General features: G+C 33.6%; 1 long non-coding RNA gene across 1 annotated transcript; it reads right to left on the reverse strand.

The window, feature by feature from the left end:
* Nucleotides 1-12,925: 12,925 nt before the first annotated feature.
* LOC115878548 lies at nucleotides 12,926-18,278 on the reverse strand. The gene is made up of 2 exons (XR_004049550.1): nucleotides 18,027-18,278; nucleotides 12,926-13,171 (listed from the first exon to the last, which is right to left on the reverse strand). It is a non-coding gene; the product is annotated as an uncharacterized LOC115878548 (long non-coding RNA).
* Between the last annotated feature and the right edge of the window lie 483 nt (nucleotides 18,279-18,761).

The raw sequence follows: 18,761 nt of genomic DNA on the forward strand, positions 1-18,761 counted from the left end.
GAATAGATGGGATTTTTCCTGCCCTTCTAAAGAAGGGTTAGGAAATAGCTACACTCCATCTATTAAACATTACAAGAAGCAGCTTAGCGATGGGATATATACAACCATCTGGAGAAGAGCGAAAGTCATCTTCATACCCAAAATAGGCAAAACTGACTGCTACCCTCTGACGGCTAACCCCAAATCATTTACGCCTATTAGTCTCACATCGTTCATATTAAAAACGATGGAGAAAGTAGTGAACAACCATATTAGAGTAAATCATCTACAGGTTAAACCACTACACGATAGTTAGCATGCATATAGAGCGGGCAGATCCACAGAAACTGCTCTGTACCAGTTAACTGAGCTAATACAGGCAAGCCTGGATAGCAAAGAAACAGCACTTTGTGCCTTCTTGGACATTGCAGGGGCGTTTGACAATATACCTCACAAGGTGGTCAAGCGATCTCTTGAAACAAGAGGGGTGAACAGTAATAATACAACAGATAATTCGCTGGTTTTGGGAAATGCTCTCAACACGAACAGGAACCTTGTGGAGTTCCTTGCGATGTAAAAGGAACTCCACAAGATGGAGTGACCTCTCCCCTACTGTGGAGCTTGGTAGTGGATGAACTACTGGAAGAATTAACTCTAGCGGGAATACACTGCATAGGGTATGCAGATGACATAGTCATCATTGCACGGGGGAAACATAAAGGCACCCTGTGTGATATTATCCAAAGAGGACTCCGCATCGCTGAGAGATGGTGCAGGACTGTCGGGCTGAACTCAGATAAAACCGCAGTAATGCCATTCACCAGAAAGCGAAGTTTGAAAAACTTGAAAAGAATCCATCTAGATGGAAAGGAAATACTGCCATCACAGGAAGTGAAATATCTGGGAATAACCCTGGATAGTAAACTTCTCTGGAACAGGCATATTAAGAACATTACCAGCAAAGCCACAAAGGCTCTCATGATATGCAGAAGACTGGCGGGAAATAGGTGGGGCTGCGCCCCTAACATTTTGCGCTGGATGTATACCATGATAGTAAGACCCATGATTACTTATGGAGCAGTTGCTTGGTATACAAAACTAGAGCAACGTACAGCAAGGCAAACCCTGTGCAAAGTACAGAGACTGGCATGTATCTGCATCACAGGTGCCATGAGAACATGTCCAACAGCAGCAATGGAGGTCATTCTAGACCTAACACCACTGCATATTGTCGTCGGTAGTTATGCCAATGCGACAATGATTAGAATGGTCATTGACGGAAACAGTACTGGGAGAATTTTCAGGTCAGGGGCTTGGAACACCCTCAAAAAGAAAATTCCACTTCTCCAACTCCCAGTGGATGACATACCAAGAATTTACAACTTTGAGAAACACCTCACTGTAGTATTGAGTAATAAAAAGGATTGGAAGAAAGAAACGCTTACTCAGCATATAAAAGACCATACCATCACGTGGTATACTGATGCTTCCAAAACCAAAGCAGGGACAGGGATAGGAGTATTTGGGCCGAAAACTGAATACTCCGAACCAATGGGCACCTACCCCAGTATCCTTCAGGCAGAAATTTGCGCTATCGAAAGATGCGTACAATTTATCTTAGATAGGAACTATCGAAAACAGGAAATTGCCATCCTATCCGATAGTCAAGCAGCACTTAACGCGATCAACTCAGTAACCATCAATTCGATGTTGGTCAAAGAATGCCTAGAGAAGCTCAACAAATTAGGCAAAGAAAATAAAGTCCTCCTACTTTGGGTACCTGCTCACCAAGAAATAGAAGGCAATGAAAAAGCAAATGATCTAGCTAGAAAAGGAGCGAACACTCCACTAACTGGACCAGAACCGGTCTGTTTTCCAAACGGGAACCAACTGAAAGCAGAACTGAAGAATCTGGAAGACTCCATCCGTAACTTGGAATGGGTGTCCTCCAATGGTCTAAGACACTCGAAAAAGTTCCTCAGAACTTATGACCGAGAAAAATCAAAGGTTTTCCTTGATTTAAGTAAAAACAATCTTCGGATTGTCACGGGGTTCCTAACAGGACACTGTCTCCTCAACGAACACCTTAGTAGGCTGAAACTGAGAAACAACGGCGAATGCAGATTTTGTGGGGAAAATGGGGAAACACCAGAACACCTTATCACTGAGTGCGCCGAGACGACGACCGTTCGTGCCATGAACCTTGGTACGTCTGATGTCGAGGATGGAGAGCTGGCCTCTGTCGAGCCGTCTCAGATACTGGCTTTTGTTAAAGCCCTAAGACTGTATGATGAGTTATAAATCGTTATAACTCAAGAAAGGGGAACACACAATAGATCTGTAAGGTCGCGGTGACTAACTCCCCTCCTAAACATTCTACATTCTACAACGTTAGCGTTAAAGATTATGATCGAAACTATGAAGCAGCCATCAAACTGTTATCAATATTTTTCAACATACTTTTTTGCAAAGTTCAAATCTGCTTCAAAACAATGGGACTGAAGTGAGCAGGATTAACAGTTGACTTTAAAGAGAATTTAAGAGCCTAGAAAATTACCTTCTAAACTGAAAGCAATAGATTTAAAATCGATCGTTTAATTTGGTTTAATGTTTGTCTTTCCCGTTAATCGATGTTAGATACACAATAAAGTCTTCTAAGGAAGAACTTTTATCTCCTTTGAACGTATATTTTGGTGTGGAAGAGGTCTTGTGAGTGTTTACTTACTCTAGACTAGTTTTAACCGTTTTAACTTAACCTTATCGGATCTATTCTAAAACCACTTTAAAAAGTACACATAGACAATTCTTATCTGGTTTAAATAGAAAACATGAATTAATTAAAGTTTAATATGCATGTGAAAAGAAAAACTTAAATGTTTTAGTTTTTTTTTACTTATAGATCTAGTTTGAAGTTGTTAAAAAACACAATATCATGATAATGTGGCAACACAGGTGGTAGATTAAATTTACAGAAAGGAAAAAACAAAAAAAAACAGATTTCAAAATGTAAGCAATTTTTTTTTTAATTTGCAAAGGATAATTATTATAGCTATTTTGGAGTTTTTTTCTAATATACAAATTACGTTAAGTCGCTCAAAAACATTTTGGTATAATTTATTTAAAAAAACTGTTTTCATTTCATTTAAGTTCAGAATAAGTTGTTCATTAACATTACAATCACAGGTTTAAAAATAACTGAGTAATTAAGGAATAACTTCAAAAAAGAACTTTAAATTCGTTGTTTGATAACTATGTTTTGTGACTTAATACAGTTTGAGGTACAGATATACAGAATGAGTCTTAAATAAGTGCAAATATTTTCAGGGCTGGTATAAAGAAACATATTTGCCCTTTACCATTTTTCAAATAAGTCCAAAATAACCAAGATATTTTACTATGAATGTATTATGTTTTTTTAATTAAAAATTAAACAAAAATCCAAATTTTCAATTATTTTTTCGCGAAAAAAACCTTATAAACGTGTTTCTGGGGTCGAAATATATTACCCCTAAAAATATTTGCACTTATTTAAGACTCACCTTGTATAATGTCTATACCTATGTAGGCATTAATTTCTTGAAAAAAATGTATAGTATTTCTATTATTTTTTGGATTTATTAGTAGTATAGTACGATAGTATGTAGAATTTAGCAAAATATCCAGAGCTTTATTTTGTATAGTTCTAGGGTAACTTGCCGCCGTTTTTCTTTTCGTTCAACAGAATTTTAAATATTTAACCAAACAACGATAAAACTATGATACGGAACCACCACTTAAAATATTTATTTTATATAGAACAGCTAACCGATCATATGGCTGTCAGCCCTCAATCATTATCTCGTCTTTCTTCTTGATAGTGCGCCTGATGGGACAAGAAAAACAAACTTAAAAGGCCTTTTGGGTGCTGTATATTTAGAGAGGAATCTGTTACATATACAGGGCAAGTTAAAGGTACAAAAAATAAATTATCACTTAATAAACATTTTTGCTTGATATGTTTCCTTACGAAAAAAATAATTAAAACCATAGTTTCTTTAAAGCCTCGTATGGTCTTCCTTTTTCCCACGCCAAATACACTAAAGATACCCAATCATCAACATTCGGCTCTTTATCTCGTACTAACAAAATTTTCGTTCTGAGAAAATTAATCTTGCATCGTTCTTTACCTCCTTCTATCTACTTTATTAAATGCTAAAATTTAATTCATCACGCCAGTCAAATACCAACTTTTCTCATTTGGGTAGTAAATTGGGATGGGAGCGGTGCTGTATAACTGAAAATTACTTCATCCTCGTTTGATTTTTATACGCGCTTGGTTTTTATATTAACTATCTTAGTTTAAATCTTCCGAATAAAGGTTGATTCTCACTATACCTTCCGTTTCCATTCCATATCCGTTCCGTATGTTTTATTGTATTGACGCTATCCGTAAGCTTTCGTTCCGTATCAGTTCCATACTTTTTATTGTACAATTTATATCATTACGAAAGTTTTATTTAATTAAATTAATTAAATTAATTAATTTGTATCTTTTGAAAAAGATAATAGATTTAATTAAGAGATGAAAGAATAAATACATATCAGCAAAATTTTAACAGAGCTGGTACAAATGTAAGAATTTGACAACAATGTTTCCGATACGCTTCAGTCCGTCCGCCAAAAAAATGTATGGAAGAAAAGGATATAGAACGGAAGGGAAACGGAACGGATAGTGTACATTCTCCTATTCGTTTACATGATATAATATTTTATGTAAACGAAAGGGAAACGGAAGGGAGGTATAGTGAGGATCAATCTTAAGGACTACACCTAACTTTTTCATAGATGAATGACCTGCTCTAATATAATAATAATAATAATAATAAACTTTATTTCTAAATTACAATATAAAATTGTGATAGAATAGTCAGAACAAATACAATAATAAACCTTTTACGTATGCATCTATGTGAAAACGAAAAAAATACTGATACAAACAATATCTTTCTTTTTTCTGCATATGATTTTAACAATTTATTATACATTTTCCATAAAAAATTCATTTATGTTGTAATATACTTTTTCTAATAAAAAATGTTTCAACTTATTTCTAAAAACATTTATATTCTTACTTAATTTAAATTCAGTTGGTAAGCAATTAAACATTCTTACTCCTAAACACTGCGGTGAATTTAACATTACATTAGTACGACATGGTATTTGATAAAATTTATGATTAGTTCTTGTATTGAAATTATGGACTTCAGAAATTAGTTTATATTTATGCTGGTGTTTATAAACAAATATACACAGCTCTTGAATAAAGATACTCGTCAAAGTTAGTAACTTATATTCTTTAAATAAATCTCGACAAGTTTGCCTTGGAGAAACACGAGCAATACACCTAAGTATTTTTTTTTTGGACAGTGAAAACCTCCCGAATCCTAGTAGATGTTCCCCACAGTATTATGCCAAAGCGTAATCTTGATTCGACGTATGCGTAATATATATTTGTTAATTGTTGTTTAGATATAATATCTCTGAGATTTCTAAAAAGATATAATGTAGAATTTAATTTTGGTAATAAGCTTTCACAATGAAAATTCCATGTAAGACATTTGTTTAGAATTAAACCAAGAAATTTTACACTATTACAATCCTGCTGTAAGACAGCATTATTAAGTGATATTACTTTTTTTTCACAGTTTTTTTGACGATTATGAAATCTCAGGTATGTTGTTTTTTCAATGTTAAAAAATAATGAGTTGTCACTAAACCACGAATGCAAATTTTGCAAAAAAATCCATACATTTTTTTCCAAAACACTATCCTCAGAATCGGATAGTATAACTGATGTATCATCCGCACAAACAGTTATATGTGCCAATGTTGAAAATAAATCCATTTCGGCAACATAAATTAAAAACATTACAGGCCCCAAGACTGAACCTTGTGGAACTCCCATATTTACATATTCAGTATTAGAGCTGTACTGCTTAGAATTACCATTTTCAAAGTGCGAGTATATAGGATTACATACTGGGTGGTGCATCGTTGTTGGGAACTTAGAAAATCCCATGCATTTGAACTATCCGAATATTGGCTCCCCTATTAATTTTACAGCTAATAGTTTTTTTAAAGGTCTGCTTATGCTGAATGCTTATGCCAAATTAGAACAATTTTGAACAAACCGTTTTTAAGTAATTTAAAAAGAAACTGCATCTATTTTTAAATTAAAACTGAACACAATACAAAATCACTCAAATGTCAAAATATCAACCTATGATTTTATCATTGTCCAATGTAAAAAGGGCCCCATACACGATAAGATCGGTATCGCGATATGTTGCATGATACGACCGACATCGCGATACAGATCTCAAAGTGTATGTGATTGAATCAGTACCGCAGTCTCAGTATCAGCTCCTATCGCTGTCTGTGTCTGTATCACGGTCATGAAACCAAGATACCGAGCGCGTGCGACTGCTACAAGTTTCAACGTGTATGTGTATGTATCGCAAAATACGCGATACCCGTATACCTAGTGTAGTTTAATGCGTTTTATTAAAAATGTCGTCGTTAGAAAGAGAATTTTGGGAAGAATTCCTAAATATGTACAAATTACATCCATGTTTGTGGGACTGTAAATAAAAAGATTACGCAAATAAGGACATGAGAGGGTCAGCTATCAATGATTTAGTGGTGAAATGCAAGGAAAGGTACCCCGATGCAAACCGATCATATTCATATTCATAGCCTGACATGTCTCGGCGATAATTTTCCAAAGTAACTGTGGAGAAATTGCTGTGGAGAATTTTCAGTCTTCATAAGAATTTCCTGTTGCTAAGAAACGTAGTATTACAATTAATCTTTCCTCTGCACTTACTGACTGTCTCATGGTAGTGTCTTGTCTTTGAATTCTGGGTTTAACAATTTCAAGTATTATTTGAAACAATGTCTCGTTCATCTTTAAATAATTTCTAAAGTCATTTGGGTCAGTAATTCTTATTTCTTGTAGTAAATTTAAAACAGTATATTTTTTTCTGTCACAAAATCAACGCTTCATCTATTTTTTTTTTCTTTAAAAGACTGCGACAATACCACTGCAACTGCAATCATTACTGGTTTAGGTGGTAGCATCTTTTGTCTTTAAAAACCACACTACCTAATGCACTGCTGTTCCACATTTTCGTCTCACCGTGTAGGGGTACGTTGATACTTGATACAGATTGCAGATACATGTATCGCAATTGGTATCGATACATGTGGCGATACCGATCTCATCATGTATGGGGTCCTTAAAGCCGGGTCCACATATGTAGCATCTTCGTGTATCATATCTCCGTCGCGTTGCACCAACATGTTTCATGATCGCTAGTTTGGACGCCGAATTAACGCGATCATATGGTACACCTTTGTGATACCGTATCTGATACATGCCAATCCGAATTTTGGCGCGTATCTTAACACTGCGTATCGGATACACGTATCACGATCTGTCATTTGGACGTGTTTTGATACAGTATAACGATACAATTGACTTGATACGCCGTGACCCGTCTTGAGCCGGGTCCACATATGTAGCACTCTATTGTATCAGGATCATGTATCACGTATCAAGAGCTTGTATCGTAAGTATGGACGTTTATTTGGGCTGTGTCGACTGAATATGCATATCGTGCCAAAGTAAGCGTCCATACTTATAAAATTCATACGTACCAGCGTACAAGCGTGCGTATCATTTATATGGACGGTACAACAAATCACCTTGTATCGTCGTATCATGTTCATCAATTCTTCTCAGCGAACCCTCAATGCCCCTTTGATGATCGGAGAAAAACCGCCTCAAGACAGGTCACGGCGTATCAAGTCAATTGTATCGTTATACTGTATCAAAACACGTCCAAATGACAGATCGTGATACGTGTATCCGGTACGCAGTGTTAAGATACGCGCCAAAATTCGGATTGGCATGTATCAGATACGGTATCACAAAGGTGTACCATATGATAGCGTTAATTCGGCGTCCAAACTAGCGATCATGAAACATGTTGGTGCAGCGCGACGGAGATATGATACACGAAGATGCTACATATGTGGACCCGGCTTTGAGGCGGTTTTTCTCCGATCATCAAAGGGGCATTGAGGGTTCGCTGAGAAGAATTGATGAACATGATACGACGATACAAGGTGATTTGTTGTACCGTCCATATACAATGATACGCACGCTTGTACGCTGGTACGTATGAATTTTATAAGTATGGACGCTTACTTTGGCACGATATGCATATTCAGTCGACACAGCCCAAATAAACGTCCATACTTACGATACAAGCTCTTGATACGTGATACATGATCCTGATACAATAGAGTGCTACATATGTGGACCCGGCTTAATTTGTTGTGCTGTCTACACTGCTATGTTATAGTACCTACGCTTAGTGTCCTCGAAATATATTTTTGTAATTTAAAACTTGTTCGAATGAGGCAAAAACCTAACGCTTAGAAAATACAATTTTAGATTGACAAAATTATAGGAGGAAAACTTAAGGTACGTTGCCATTTGACTGGTTTTTCATTGTTACCTGTTCTGTAATTTGAACCTCTGCATCTAGGTTTTATTGAATTACTTAAGCTACAATAAAGAATGACAATGGAATTCCGAAATTCTTTTAAAATTAATAGTGAATCATGGTCTACCACATCCAAAGAATGGTCAAAAACACATTTTAATATACTTCTAATGGAAAAAAGATGTTTCACACACATAACATAAGAATTGCACTAAAGCAGTTAATCTTTTCCTCACTACTAAGCTGAATTATTAGACAAGGAAATGTCAATTACTCGGCTATACTCCTGACTGTACTTTATAACTTCATTACACCTGCGATAGAGTTCAACTTTTTTATGTATTAAATATTCGTTTATATTTATAATCTTAATCCCTAGTGGAGGAAACAAACTACGCGATTGCATAACAGTACCGAGAAAAATCAATTTCCAAATGATAATCATCAGAATAAGCAAAAATAAAGTTACGCAAAACAGCATAATCTAAACTTGTTTTTGCTAATATAGAATGCGCTCATAGGCAATGAAAATTTGATAAAAATGAGAACTAGGAAATAATTTGCCTTCTATAAGAAAATTATTATGCGTTTAATTAATCCATTAGGCGTATTAACGTCGATTAAATAAAAGATGCAGTCAATATATGTAAGCTTTAACTAAATTAAGAAATCAGATAGGATGGCTTATATTAGCTACTCCACCAGCTCACTTTCATTTCATGAGTCATTTAAGATATATACAAGCTTCGCTTCACTATTAGGCAGTGAGAAGTTATGGTAAATGCCCAATTACCGTCACTGTCCTAATTTTCGTCATATTCCCATATTTTTTAAAAAATTAAGAAACTCAGAGAAAAAATTCCATAATAAATACTTTTAAATAGTTGTTTTATATATATCTGAAAACATTGCAATACATCTTTTTTTAAATGGCGCACTTCATTTACGTGGAATAACGACTATTTTAGTTGGAAGTTAGACGTTGACGAGAATCCACACATTTCTTATAAGCTAAGCAGAGCAACAGTCTTCCTGATTTTCTTTCACAATAATGTAATTTAGTATACTAAGGTTCAAATATAAATGAATTACCAGTGTAAAAGGTTTTTCATTATTTGTATTCATATAAAAAATATATTTTTTTTTCTATAATATTAATAAAAAAAATGGGTGACGGTTTTCGAGACACGTCGCAACGGAACGTGCTGTATTATCGTAACCATTGACGAAGATTGGGTCATTATAAGCAGATATATTTTATTCAGTATAAAATTCATTTTTCTGTAATTCAATAATTTTTGTCTATAAATGGCAGTATGAAGATGCGTTATTCACCCACTTTTATCATTACTTAATTCTACTTTAAATTATCAATTAAAAATGACGAGAGATGATTAAATGGATGGCGAGAACTGGATGTCTGCGACGGAAATTAGGCCATTAAAAATGTAAGCCATATTAATATAGGCTTTCTGTAAAATTACCTGTGATTTTAAAAATGAGAAATATTAGAGTTCGGAAGATATTTTGGACTATATTAAAAGGGATATTGTTAAATTTTAAATAAAAATATCCCCTAGTGTCATATTTAATTTTCTTGTAAGCCTTATACTAATAATGCGGATTTTATAGCTAACTGAACTGAGATATTCCCTTAATGTGACGATAACTGGGACAGTTACCATATACCTAGCTTCAAAAAAACATGTGCCTTCGCTCGTGTAGAGATTCCTCGCGTAAAAATTAGATTTATTTTTCATACCAACATAGATCCGATTCTGCCTTGTTTCGTAGCTACAGGGTGTTGAGCTACCACCAAATATTTTTTTAGGCTTAGTTACAGTTGGGGGTTGGAACTTTTGGTGTTACAACAGCAAAATAAAACACTAATTAACCAGAATACACCAAAACACTTTTACTTTTGCACTGCGTTTCGCTAACCATGATGCTATCATCATCAGATAGTTTTAATTATCTGGTGATGATGCTAACGTAGTTAGCGAAACACACGTACAGTGAAAAAGTAAAACTCTTTTGATGTATTGTTGTGAATTAGTGTTTTATTTTCCAGCCGTTGGTTAACAATAACGAAATTTTATTTTTTATCTAGATGGCTGCAAATTGGTATACTTATATAAAAGGAACAAAGAAACAACTTTTTCAAATAAAGTTTTTCAAAATTCAGCCAGGAATCATATTTTTCTCTCATTTATTACTTTAAATGCCAAATTTGACAGATACCCGAAAGCAACATGATAAATTTTCTTGTCATTTTTAATCTAAACCAAAGTAGACTATTCAATTTTCATCGAAGTCAATAAATAAATAAAAATCATTATGATGCTGACTTATACAGGGGGCGCACCTTATTCACCTCGGTTGATTATACGAAAACGGAAAGATGTAGAAACAAAATATTTTGTGGGTATATGTGGGGAAGCAATGTGCACAATTTAAAATTATTTTGAAATCTACAGGGTGTTTCAGAATTAAGATCCATACCAAAGTTATATTTTTTCTTATGAAACACCCGGTATTTTATTTCATTTTTGGATTCTTGGGCCCAAAAAAAGTCATTTATTATAAGGATTAAATATGTTTAAAATCTTTGGTTTTTGAGATATTTAAATATATTTAAATTTACATGCTACAATAGAATAGATTATTAACTAATTTTAACTAATTTAAAGCTAGAGAAATAAACTTTACAGAAAAATGTTATTGTTTCCTTAAATTTATACAGGAGTATCAAAAATTGCGGATCTATGTTAAGAATTTATTTTACATAAAACTGCGTTTTTTCTGTGGTGATAAAACTGCGGTGTTTCAATACAACACCGTGTATTTTTTTTTAATAAATCGAAGCAGATTCAAATGCTCTTTCTAACTATGGGTTTCCTATACCTATCTAGCTCAGATTTTGAAAAAGCAATTTTTCAATAAAATGGCAACCAAGAGGGCTAGTGTCGTCATGGCAAGTTTCCAGTGACATAGTTAGTAGCTATTTTCAAAATCGAAATTAGTTTATGGGCTTATTTAAATTTATACCAGTTTACTTTTATTTAATTTATCTACAATATAAATAATATTTTATCTATAATATCTATTAAATATGTATTTATTATTCTATCGAGAAAAAGGAAAAAGTAGTCCTTTGATTTATTTTACTAGGACTTGTAGATATATGGATTTTCTATTAAAAAAGGCCATTACGGCAAATTCATTTTCTTCACTTCTAGCGACATGTTTCTGCCTAATAGGTTTTTTATAAACCACACTACCGACTCTGCGAAATAGGACAAGTAATTTTTCAAAGGAACGCTTATCAGGAAGATTCCTATTTGGATATCTTTGAGCTTAAGCCCTTGAGGCCAAGAAGCAATTTTTTTCACAAAATAAAATTACTAGTAATATATCTATTCGTTCCACTAGCAGATACCGCTGTATTTTTCTTGATAAAATAATAATAAATACTTATTAAACTATTGTAGGTAAATTTAAGTAAACTGTTATAAATTATAAATAATAATGTCAATAAACTAATGTCGATTTTGAAAATAGTTACTAACTTTCACTAGAAAATTGCCATGGCGATACAAGCCATCTTGATTGCAATTTTATTTAAAAATCTATTTTTATTCAAAATCTGAGCTAGATAGGTATAGGAAACCCTAATATAGTTCGAAAGAGCATTTGAATCTGTTTCGATTTATTTAAAAAAATACAGGGTGTTGCAGAAGTTTTTATATAAAATATATCCTTAAAATAGTCAGCAACTTTTGACACCCCTGTATAAATTTAAGGAAGCAATACCATTTTTCAGTAAAATTTATTTCTCTACCTTTACACTCAGCATAGAATTAATTCTGGAAAGTAATGTACAGGGTGTTAATAATATATTCTATTGTAGCCTGCAAATTTAAATATCTTTAAATATCTCAAAAACTAAAGACTTTAAACATATTTAACCCTTATAATAAATGCCTTTTTTTGGGTCCAAGAGTCCAAAAATGAAATAAAATACCGGGTGTTCCATAAGAAAAAATATAACTTTAGTATGGATCTTAGTTCTGAAACACCCTGTATATTTCAAAATAATTTTAAATTGTGCACATTCCCTCCCCACATATACCCATAAAATATTTTGTTTCTACATCTTTCCGTTTTCGTATAATCAACCGAGGCGAATGATGTGCACCACCCTGTATATTGTTCATAAGAACTAACATTTTTATTTAATTTTTCATCTGAAATTGAATCGTTCAATTTGAATATTCAAATGAGATGTCTGAATTGTCAATTTTATTGCATTCATTCATCTTTATTAAAACATTCAATAGATTAAAGATTCGAAAATTACGCATGATTTCTATAGTTTTAATAATAAACTAACATAACTGTAAAATTATATTTTTAATATATTTAATAGAGTTTAGTATATAAAATTATGTCTTTTCGGCAATTTAAATCCAGGAAATATCGAAAAGGATCCTGCACATGGGTGTGACGTACTGCAAGAACATAGGCCTGCGCCAATCAGAGCTCCATAGATAAATAAACTCACCATGATCAAAATAGTGAACACCCATTTCAAAACTGACCATCGGTTTTTCCATAACTTGTACTTCCACGTTCTATTGCTTAAAAGTGAAAATTGCCATAAATAATTATTTATAATATCCATCCAGGGGTGGATGGGCCATATGGGAAAACGGGAAAATTCCCGGTGGGCCGGTGGAAAGATGGGCCGTTGGGCCGGTCCCGATCAGAGCTCAAAAAAAGATTGGATTAGCAAAAATTAAATGGTTAATCTTCTAACTAAAGTAACGTAAGACCCTTAGTGACTCCATAGTTAACTAATCAATTTGCATCAGTATAATCGTGAGTTTCTTTTAAACATAAACACCTATTTGTAAAATAACTATATTGTAAAATATCTTTCTCTGGGACACTTATAATTTTAATAATCATCTGTTGTTTGTTAGGTTTGAAAATTTTTATTATACAAGGTGAGTCTATAAGTGCAAATATTTTTTAAGGCTGGTAGATCTCAATAAAATAAATATAATATATCATCTTTACCGAGTTTCAAATAAGTCCAATCGAGTTATTAAAAGTTTGGAAATTTAAAAAAATAGATTTATTTAAAAAGTTGAGCCACCTCAATTTTTCGATATTTACATCTCTTTTAGTGCCGTAATATCAGAGATTAAGAAACTATACCGTAGGAAAATTTGCGGTGAACAGGAAGTTCTGAAAAGTTTCCTAAAATCTACAGGAAAATTTAAAAGAAAATGCTCGATTTTTAACATATTTTTTTGCAAAAAAAAACTCATAGACGTGTTCCTGGGGTTGAAATATACCACTCCTGAAAATATTTGCACTTATTTAAGACTCACCCTGTATAGTTTTACCCACTATTCTTTTATTAATATCTAATAAATATGACTGCCTGGCAGCAGAAAAAAGAATGAATAGCATTGGGTAAATTTAAATAGTCTCGGTCTAAATCTATACTAAGAATACGGTAGCGTAGATTGACAACTGGGGGCCTCGGTGCAATATTTTTCGAGTTCCCCTTTGTAAAAAGGTAGACGAATTTGACGCGAATTCTGCGGTTGACGGAGAAAACATATCTATGCTTGGTTTGAATTGGTGACGGACTAAAAGCCAAGTCTAAATTGTTGTTTAAAATGTTGCTAAAATGAATTTGCTAAAAATTACTGAGACAGCAGAGAAGAGTTAAATAAGGTTTAAACTAGATTAGATAATAAAATATCAATATGTCTCGAAAATCCAAATATTCTTATTATGGACTGTAACATAGCATTACATCAGAACACATTTATATCCACTGCCTAGGTATTGCCTAGGTTTTTTTCGTTTGAGTCATAGCATTATCATACAAGATGCCAAATGTACAAAAGTATAGAGGAAAAGTTTCGTGATAAGAACTATATGTATAATAACCTAAAAAATACCGCAGTTTTAATGGCAACCGCGGTTCATTCAGTTAAAAACACGTATACACGACGAGGCTGCTGCTGTAGCAGAAAAGAGAGAATTTCTTTCTACAATGTGTAAGAAAGTATATACCCGAAAAGCTAAAAGTAATGTATTGTCAGCTGAACTGAATGAATCAGGAAGTCTTAAAGTTTCTCAAAATCGTGACTCAAAATCGTAGCCTATTCAAGATCAAATTACCGTTATCGATAATCGAAATAAAGCAGTAGAACCCTGTAAAACTGAGCCATTTTGTAGTAAAAACTCAGATCAGTCCGACCCAATATTGGTCTTTACGAAAATTTTGATCAAGACAATTTATTTTTTTAAACCGGAGACAAAAGAGCTTTTTCGCACGAGCGAAAAACACCTTTACTTATACATTAATAAATAAAATATGTTTCTTCGTTACGGTCATATGATCATTTTGTTTTTGTGGATTTGGGCCGGTTGCCGGTTTTTTCCGGGCCGGTTTCCACTTACCCATCCACCCCTGTGGATATAAAAACCATAAAAAATAGCTTCTGTCATAAAACATAATTTGGAAATGAGGAATTTCATCAAAAATATCATTAAAAAACACTTATACAGGGTGCTACAAATTGTAAGTACGAGCATTGGTATCTCGGTAACCGTAATAGTAATACGAACATGGTTAAACTGAGGCAAAGTTGTTGTATTGGGATGTTCACCAAGATGCCATCTAAAAAGTTTTAAAAATTTCAAGGATTGCTAAGAATTTTCGAAAAAACTGTTTTTTTTAAAAATCAAACAACTAATTGCACATTCTCATAGACACTTTATTAGGGCTATCTGATGAGTATTTTTGGATTTTCAAATTAGCTGATAATTTCTGAGATACAGAGGCCAACTTAATTTTTTTAAATACGGACCTGCATTTTTTATTTCAGGTTTTGAAAGAACTCGGTCGCCTGAATACAATGATATGCCACACTTAATACTATTTCTTTGTTTTGGATACCTTAACAGCAACAAAATTATTTAATTATTATTTGAAATAATTTCAAGTCCCACTCTCTTATATTTTTCTTAATCTATCAAAGCTCAATAAAACAAAAAAAAACACTTTTGTTTTATACATGCTTGCTTCATCTACGTTACCATAAATTGGTAGGGTTTGTAAACCCTTTTGTTTTATAATTTCAATAATACACCGTGTGGTGCATCGGAACACGGGACATAGGAAATCCCATGTAAATTTTGAAAGGGTCAAATATTATCTCCCCAGATAATTTTATGCAAAATTTGTATTAGACTTTTTTGAAGAGGCGTTAAGGTTGTACTTTTGTCTAGAATTTCGTTTCATTTGGAATAGTCATCTAAAAGTTATTTGCAAAAATATACCATCAAATTAGTAAAATTTATAATACTGCCCAGAGAAGCTACAATTAAATACCAGCAAAGATGTGATTGTGTCATTATTAAATTCGATATCACATTTTGTTTACAAAAATTTGAATGTACCAAATAGAGTAATGTTATATAACACAATTATGAATTTCCCAACTTCTGAAAAAGCTACCATGGTTCAATGGTATTTTGCTGGAAATAGTATTCTGTCTTAGATATGTTGGCAGTTCAGTCTCCGGAAAGCTTATACCGAATTAGTCAACAGTTTAATTAAAGAATAAACTAGAGGTTTGAAACTAAAGGCACTTAGTATTAAGGACATAGACATGTGAAGACAAAAATAATTGAACAGGAAGAAAACAACAACGACTTGAATATTCTTCATGTTGAAGAAAAGGAAAACATTGACTTCTGTTTACTAGGGACAGTAGGAAAATACCACATAATCTTTCGCCGAACGACTCCTTCGTGTAGAGCACACTCAAAAAACATCTTTATGGGCATATTAAATACAGAAATTTAGATGGACTGAAATCGACGTGGTACGCTAAAGATTCTTCCCTTAACAGCTTTGTATTGTAAGACGTGAATTTTACAATATTTGGGATATTGTTTAGCTGTGAATGGGGGATTATGTAAACATTTTATTAATGAGCATAGTTTAATAAATTTTCTTTAGTTACAAATATTCCTTTTATTTGTTAAATTATTGTGGATGTATCTAGTATGAGCGAGGCCTGCGAGTGATCGAGTAATGAATTTATTTATTTATTTATTTACTCGTGTCCAACTCAGTATATATAAAAAACAAATCAAGAAACACAAAAATATATATAAAATATACAAAACGGCTAAATTAATAAAAAGGCACATCATACATTTAAAAAAAACAAAGTCAAACAATCAACATAAACAGGAACAATACTTGTACAGAATTAGACAAACTACAAAAAATATATATGCTTACATCAGTTATATACAGGATATCCAGTACTTGGTACACTCCAGGTCGTTGGTATTTCCCTACGCGAGATCACTCTGATTGCATATGTTTGGGAGATTTGGACATACGAGAAGATGCCTCATATTTTGTTCCTCTCCGCATTCACAGGATACAGATCCGTCAAGGTAGCCCCACTGGTTCATGTTTGTCTTGCATCTGCCAACCTGAGTACGCAAACGGTTCTGACTTCTCCACACCGGCCATGCCTGTTCCGCACCAGGTGGTAGGCTCTCTTTTGGCCTTAGCGCAAATTCATTTGGAGTTGTTGAAGTTGCTGACCACAACTCCAGTCTCTTTGCGGATGTCGTACTGCTATCAAGTGGCTGGACGGTAGAAAGACAGCTTTTTCGAGATTTCAACCTGGATCCAGCGGCGTGTTGTCCGAAGAGCGTGTGCCGGGTATCGGAAAGAGCTTGCTGTTTCTCTTTCATGCTGGAAACTTGTCTCCTTATGTGGGGTGGAGCTATCCCGCTGAGGAGGTGTAGCTGTTGGGCCGATGTGGGTTTTAGGCATCCGGTGATTAGGCGGCACGATTGGTGTAGCATCGGGTCTATCTTTTTGGCATGGCAGGAGCGTTCCCAAACTGGTGCGGCATATTCGGCAACAGAATAGCAGAGTGCAAGAGCAGTAGTTCTTAGTGTGTGTGGATTAGCCCCAATTTCGAGTAATGAACAGCAATCATGTCATACTCCGCGAATATTATTCCCAGTTCAACTAGTACTTTTGTAGATGATCATTCCAAATCAGAAAAAAATTAACCACCCTTTTCAAACCACATAAATTCTTCTAAACAAAAAAAAAATGTGACATCGAATTTGACAATGACAAAATCATATTTTTGCTGGTATTTGGTTTGGTTTGAATTGTAGCTTCTCTGGCGAGTATTATAAATGTTTAGTAATTTGAATGTAGATTTTGCAAATAACTTTTAGATGCCTATTCCAAATAAATCGAAAAAGAAATACCAGACGATAGTACAATTTTAACGCCTCTTCAAAAAAGTCTAATACAATTTTTGCATTAAATCATCTGGGGAGATCTATCTACATCATCTCCTATCTACATTCCTAAACCTGTAGAATGCTATTAATCAGAAATATATGAAATATTAGATTTACCATCTAGCTAACCTGAGACCATCACATATAGAATTTTCGGCACTTTCAATCTGTCTGCGTACTAATTTTATAATAGGGCATTTTATATGTCGGATTTCGTCTAAAATACCATTATCTTCATTATAATGTGCATAACTTTCACATAAGACAAATCTTTGAGAATCCGATGAAAACATTAACTTTTTTTACTGTAAAATACTGTGTAAAAATATTTTATGAAATGATATTTTAACTAAATATGTTAACCAAAAATTTTACTGTCAGTATCAATTTAATAATGAGCTGTCATCGGCATGTCAAAATCGTTTTGCATACAAGGTTTCTTGGTATATTTTTTCATATACAGGGTGGCGCCTCTCATACGCCGCGGAGGCTCCAAGGAGAACGACAGTTTGTATTGAAACGAAATTTTGTGAGCATACGTAGGTTAATTCAGGGCACTTCTTAAAAATATAGAGAGTTCTACAGGGTGTCCCCTAACAAAGTTACATATCAAAGTTGTGTTTTTTTGTAATGGAACACCCTATATATTAATTGATTTTCGGATTCTAGGAGAAAAATAAAGGTGAGTTTTATAAGAGAAGTATATGACTAAAATGTAAGGTTAATGTTCTAGAAACATTTCATTTAACATGTTCTAGAAATAAAGAACAATTTTTAAATTACAATAAAAGCTACCTTAAATTGGAATTTACCCGGAGCAGCCTAATATGTAGTTAAACTAACTATTCTACT

This window comes from Sitophilus oryzae, unplaced genomic scaffold (genome assembly GCF_002938485.1).
Source record: "Sitophilus oryzae breed Bouriz unplaced genomic scaffold, Soryzae_2.0 scaffold_1518_pilon_pilon, whole genome shotgun sequence".
Taxonomy (NCBI): domain Eukaryota; kingdom Metazoa; phylum Arthropoda; class Insecta; order Coleoptera; family Curculionidae; genus Sitophilus; species Sitophilus oryzae.